The 6,437-nt window shown below is 48.6% G+C and overlaps 1 long non-coding RNA gene across 1 annotated transcript; it reads right to left on the bottom strand.

The window, feature by feature from the left end:
- Positions 1-1,662: 1,662 nt before the first annotated feature.
- Positions 1,663-2,149, bottom strand: LOC123521957. The gene is made up of 3 exons (XR_006680287.1): positions 2,100-2,149; positions 1,966-2,001; positions 1,663-1,864 (listed from the first exon to the last, which is right to left on the bottom strand). It is a non-coding gene; the product is annotated as an uncharacterized LOC123521957 (long non-coding RNA).
- Between the last annotated feature and the right edge of the window lie 4,288 nt (positions 2,150-6,437).

The following is a 6,437-nucleotide window of genomic DNA, read 5'->3' as shown; positions in this document are numbered from 1 at the left end:
AGCCAGGGGCCAGGCTCAGCAGACAGAGAGGGAGGAGGGAAGTACTCTGCAGGAATAGGGTTGGTGGTGACCAGCACGCCCTAGTCACCTGCCCCCTCCTTCTTCTTATGTCCGAGCAGAAAACCAAAAGGTGGGGTCTCCCTTCTTAGATTTGACAAGCTTCACTAAGCCTCCCACGTCTATTCACTTGAATTTCACAAAATAACATTATGTGGAAATGGGGCCTATGCATGGTGAGGTCAGACTGGTTTAGTGCCAGTAGACTATGAGTAGTATCTTCATAAGAAGGACTATGACAAAATAATAATAATTTATGAATTATGAAGGGTTCATGAGGGAGGGGGGAAGGGGGAAATGAACAGCCGATATTAAGGGCTCAAGTAGAAGGCAAATGTTTTGAGAATGATGATGGCAACAATGTACAAGTGTGCTTGACACAATGGATGGATGGATGGATTGTGATAAGAATTGTAGGAGCTCCCAATAAAATGATTTTTTTAAAGGAAAAAAAAAAGGCCATATAAACAGATGCTGTCCATACTGAAAATATGAAAATATGGTGACATTTCCACAGTGGAATTCTGACCAATATGGAGTAAATATGAAGCCTATTTAATAGTCTCATGGAACTCAATTCTTTCTGCAGCCAAGGAAGGGGGAATCAACCCCTGAGACCATTGGCCCAACATCATCCCTCTTTAATCCTCAAATGAAATTAACTCCTGAATGCCTTTCTTACCAAACTGTAGTTTACCTTAGCTAAGTAATATTACCTGCCTTGACTCTTGTGTTCCTTCGAAGTAGCAGTGAAGTCTGATCCAGTTCACAAGAGCAACTGGAAAAGTTAGATGAGAGTTGGAGAAGAGAGAGAACTCATGCTAACGTTGGTGACGTAATTTGGGAAAACCTAGAATGAGTCCATCGCTCAGAGAATATCAAGAATGTCATGGAATGGTACCTGCATTCATTAATGGATTGGTGTGTGCTCAGTCCTATATGGTTTTGCCGTGTATAAAGTAAATTATTTAAACCCTAATGGTAAACTAGTGCATTGAAGCATGATGGGAGAAGATGCTATGAAGACAGAGGCATGCTGAGAAAAGGTCATGCGAACATGGAGGCAGTGCTGCGTGCCTCAGCCATGGAATGCCTTGGATTACCACCTCTGGAAGCCAGGAGAATGACTCGGAAAAGCTTCTTCTGCAGTCTCCAGAAAGAACTAGTTTGGCCGATGCTTCCATCCTGGACCTCTAGACCCCAGGCCATTGAGTAAATACATTCCTGGGATGGTGAGGCACCCAGTTTCAGGGACAACATGCCAATAGCCATGAGAAACACATTCAACGAAGGAAGAGGCACAGAGCGAGTAGAGGTTCTAAAAGCAAGCACTAGAGGGTCTGGAGAATTGGTAGAAGATCAGGGGTAAAGAAAAAGAACAGAATCAGTCGGAGGCACAGAGAAGGGTTGGTTGCCACTATTCCTGGAGACACCTCTTCGGATCTAGACACCCTTATCCCTTCTGTCTCTCTTACCTGATCCTCAAGTTCTACTGTTTCTCAGAAGAGCTTTCCATGTGGCCAAGACTCACCTCTGCCAGTCACCTCCACCAGATCACTAATCTGGATGATAGTGTGAACAAAGCTTGTATGTTTGCACCTGTAGATGCCTCTCGTGTCCTCTGTCACCTTCCCCAGGGGAAACCGGTGCTCACGGGCTCGAAGATAGACTGGGGCTTGGGCCACCCCGTCCTTCAGCAGCTGGAAAGCTTGAGCCTCATTTGGAGATCTGCATATCAGAGTCACATTGTCCCAGGGGTGGTCCAGTGATTCTACCTCAAAGAAGAGTGTTGATTTTTCTTCTGGGACTAGAAGAGACAAGGATCTTGATTTCCCGGAGTTGGGAGAGGGGGAGGTTCCCTATAGACTACCACCTCCACCACCAAGTTATACTGAAGATGATACTTACTGTATGAATATGCCACTGAGGTTCCTAGACAGAATCCTGCAAGAGACAAGGTGTTCACTGAGCCCATTCCCTCCCACAGACCCTGAGAATCAGATTGGTGACACCCCCCCCCCAAGCATGTATAATGTCCTTACCCAGCAGCACCAGGACTGTGACCAGGGCAGTCCCAGCGTCCTCCCCTCTCCAGCCCCTCAGGCTTGCTGAGCACAGCTTGGTGGGGGTCCTGCCCATGTTCCTGGGCCCCTCAGCAAAGAAGGAAGAGTGGCTCTGTTTGAGGTGATGGCCACGTTTGAGCTCCTCTGCAGGGTTATTTGCACCCCGAGTGATCATAGACTTTCCTCTCAGAGGGCAATGACCCTGAGTGTGGACAGGAAATTCCACTTCCTCTTCACATGATCTCAAGCCTGGGCTCCTCCCTCTCTAACGCTGCCCTTCCAGCCGATCAGCCTCCCGATCTCTTGACCACGTGTCAGCTGAGTCTTTCCGTGAGATTTATCTTAGAACATTCTTGGTCAGGGGAATAAGAGCTTCAAAGATGTCCCACTCACAATACCAGAAACGGACGCAATATTTTCCCTCGTTTAAAAGAAATGTTGCAGAAGGGATTGAAGTAAGAATCTTGAGTTGGAGTCAGGGTCTCCAACATCCAGGGGGCGGTCCGATTGATTTCTAAAGGTGCAGAAAAGAGGGAAGCAGGTGATCAGAGCGTGGCAGATGGGAGAAAGAAAGCAAGAGACTGAAGAGACATGGGGAGGGGTTGAAAAGTAGAAGGGCAGGTGGCCTTTAGAATCTGACTGGCCATCCCTCCGTCCTTCAGCTACTGGATACGATTACTCCTGATGCTCCATCACCTGAGAGTCAAGATGGGCAGAGATAGACATCATTCTGCTCGAATCAGAGGGTAGGGCTGTAGCCTGGTCTTAGAAAGAACAAGTTCTGGGGCTTCCTGAGGTGAAGATCAGTCGTAAAACAAAAATAAGAATCACCATAAAACAATTTGATTGACAAATAATTCATGTACCATACAACCCAATGGCTTGAAGATATTAAAAAAGGACTTGGGCAGTCATCCCCACAATCGATTTTAGAACAATTTCTTTAATTTTGTACTCATTGTTATTAACTCCCCATCTCCCCCAACGCAAGCTCATTTCTGGGCCTTGCAAGGTCCCCTGTACTAAACGCAGGCCGGAATGAGATGCCCCATGAGAATCCTACAAAAGCCCGTAGGTTGGTGAGGCCATTTCCTCCTACCAGGACTCTAAGCTCACAGCTCTGTGGTCCCCAAGGTCACAGCCCTCACGAAGGATCAGCAGGTCTCTGACTCTGCCATCAGGACATTTCATTGGGGGCTCATAGAGCCCCCCATCACTCTCATCACAATCCATCCACCCATCCATTGTGTCAAGCACATTTGTACATTTTTGCCCTCAACATTCGCAAAACATTTGCTTTCCACCTGAGCCCTTGCTATCAGCTCATTTTTTCCCTTCCCTCTCTGTCCCCCCTCCCTCATGAACCCTTCATAATATATAAATTATTATTATTTTATCATATCTTACACTGCCCGACGTCTCCCTTCACCCACTTTTCTACTGCCCATCCCCCCTAGGAGGAGGTTATATGTAGATCCTTGTAAGCGGTTCCCCTTTTCTACCCCACCTTCCCTCTACCCTCCCGGTATCGCCACTCTCACCACTGGTCCTGAAGGGGTCATCTGTCCTGGATTCCCTGTGTTTCCTGTTCCTATCTGCACCAGCGTACATCCTCTGGTCCAGCCGGATTTGTAAGGTAGATTTGGGATCATGGTAGTGGAGGGGGAAAGAAGCATTTAAGAACTAGAGGAAAGTTGTGTGTTTCATCGATGCTACACTGCACCCTGGCTGACTCGTCCACTCCCCAAGACCCATCTGTAGGCAACTGGACATCCCTTGGAGAGGGGTCTTGGGAAGGAGATGAGTCATTCTCTCTTTCTTAAAGACTCCTGTCCCCTGCTTGAGGACAGCGAGGAACTTGAACATCCTGAAGGCCTGCTCAGCAGACGAGGAAGAGAGAGTGTGGCCATGGGGCGGGGGAGAGTTTGAGAATCTCTGCAGAACTGACTGCTCCACCATCACACGGTCGGACTTCAAAGGACAGTGATTCTGAGAGTCGTTGAGGTCAGACTCGTGGCTGGAATTCCACCCATTTTCCACATAGCCTGGTTGATATGTTTGGATGGGGAAAAAAATACCACCAGCAAGGGGTGCTATAAGGTGAGGGTGGTGAAATGATCAGAGTGAGGTCTGGATCCGCCTCGTGGCTCTGGAAGAATGCATTTCTCTAGCCTGGTCCAGGTTCTAGAAGCCAACTGAATGTCGTAGCTCATAGTCCACTCTTCATGGTGCTCCAATGTCTTCCTTCTGGCCTCACATCTAAACCTCTACTACCTTGGAGTTGATGTTGACTCCTTGTAACACGAGAGCAGACAGTAGAACTGCCCCTCGGGGTTTCTGAGACTCCAACTTCAGACAGCCTCATGTTTCTCCCACAGAGAGAAAGCGGATGGCTGGCTTAGCTGCTCAGTGCATAAACCATGCCTCCTTTCGGTCTCCTGTTCCTCACCTCTCCTCTCTCTGATCTTCTGTTTCTGTCTTTCAGGACCTTTGTTATTCTATTGGGACCTCCAGGAGAATCCAGGATCATATCCTCAACTCAAGAGCCTTCATGGAACAACCTTTGCTAAGTCTCTTACAGGGGAGGCGAATTCTGGGACTCGGGGGTGGACACTTTGAAGGGCCTTCTTGTGTGGCCACAGGTCATAGAAGAGTAGTGGACGTACAGTCTGCACCATGCCTCCCCATGAGCCTAGCTGCCCAATACCAGATAGCAGGCTGGACTCCCAGTATCATGGGGACTGGTGGGGAGCTAATAACAACCTCACAGAGAGATTAATTCAGGCTTGAGGTCAACTGGTGAGAAGGTGGGCTCACACCAGGCTTCCCTCAAAATCACAGCCTTCTGAGGCCCAAAGGAACATGCTACCCTGGTGGGGGCGGGGAGGGGATCCTCAAACTCTGCCAAGACTCCAGCCAAAATATTCTTCATTTTCTGCTGAAGGATCCCCGAGCATTCCTAGGATCCCCATCACACTGAAAGCGGGAAATAGAAGCTCCTGGAGAGGGATGATTCGGAGGCCGGCTTGGCCATGGCCCTGCTACTCCTGGGTGAAGGCTATGAACCAGGAAAAGGGGGCTGAGCTTGACTCTCAGGGCCCGATGGTAGGAAAGGGCTTACTCAATGCCCTGGCTCCTGTAGGAATCTCCCTGGAAAACTTAGTTGGAGTCTTATTGCACACGGAGGACCCTGGACATTTCAGGGAATGCAGTTGATGAGGGGAGAGAAGTGGCTATATAGATTGAGCCTAACTTTCCCCCAACTTAATTCTCTTTATCCATCTTTATCTCTAGCTCTCTATCTCCTTGCTCTAACTTCTCTTCTGGTTCTATTTCTAGAACTTGGATATCTAGACGTCTATCTATATCTCAAACCAGAAAAAAAGTCAAGTGTACTCTTTGAGGCAGAATCACGCCACCGTCCCAGTGACAATGTGACCCTGATATGCAAACTAGCTGGTGTGGATCACGTTTTCCTGCTGCTGAAAGATCATGTGAGTGAAAGCCAGTCCATCTTGGACTCTCTGCTTCTGAGCACTGATTTCCTCTGGGAAATGTGACTGAGGACACCAGGGGTATCTACTGGGGACATCCTAGAAACTTCTATTCCATAGCCCAGATGAGAGGTCTGGGGGAGCTGACCAGGAGAGATGAATCCTGGCCACTTGGATACCCCTACAGAAGCAGAATTTCAAGGCAGGTAAGGGGAGAAGGCAGGGATGGAGCTGACTGAGACCCAAGGACGTGACTCCAGGGAGGGTGGACCCAAGCCTATATTCTCTCCTCTGCCCTGCTTTGCTGTATCCCTGCACTGTGTCTCCTGGACACTGTGGTAGTTACATCGTCTGGTGTCAGTTTGGGACTTGAGAGGATTAGGAGTGAAGGGGTGGAGTTTAGTCTGCCAATCGGGTCATAGCCAATGAGGCCTCTGTGTGGGCACGATCTTTTCCTGAGGATTTTGGGAACTCCTGGATTTCCTCCTCTGAGGCCAGAGACACTCTCCCTCCCTGCTCATTCCCTGAGAGATGCTCTGCTGACAAGACACATGGCACTACACTGAGAGACTGTGCTGGGAACCGGAGGATCCACCTGGACACCCCTGCCAGCGCTGAGATGCTTACAACGCCACTGGATCCACAAGACTTCCCACTCACTGGCCTGTGATCTTCCTGCATTTGGCATCATTGCATGTGTTTTGTGAGTCTGAAGAGGACTTTATAGATTGGTATCGAACATTTGGGCTAATATCGGACTTATGGACTTGATCTGGACTGAGTGGGGATGTTTTCTCAATGTTCAATTGCTCTTATCTGTAAA

The sequence above is a fragment of the Echinops telfairi genome, unplaced genomic scaffold, assembly GCF_000313985.2.
Source record: "Echinops telfairi isolate 266 unplaced genomic scaffold, ASM31398v2 ScPeMD7_655;HRSCAF=1070, whole genome shotgun sequence".
Lineage (NCBI taxonomy): Eukaryota > Metazoa > Chordata > Mammalia > Afrosoricida > Tenrecidae > Echinops > Echinops telfairi.
The sequence above is the reverse complement of the archived record's forward strand: the minus strand, read 5'-3'. Positions and strand labels throughout refer to the sequence as shown.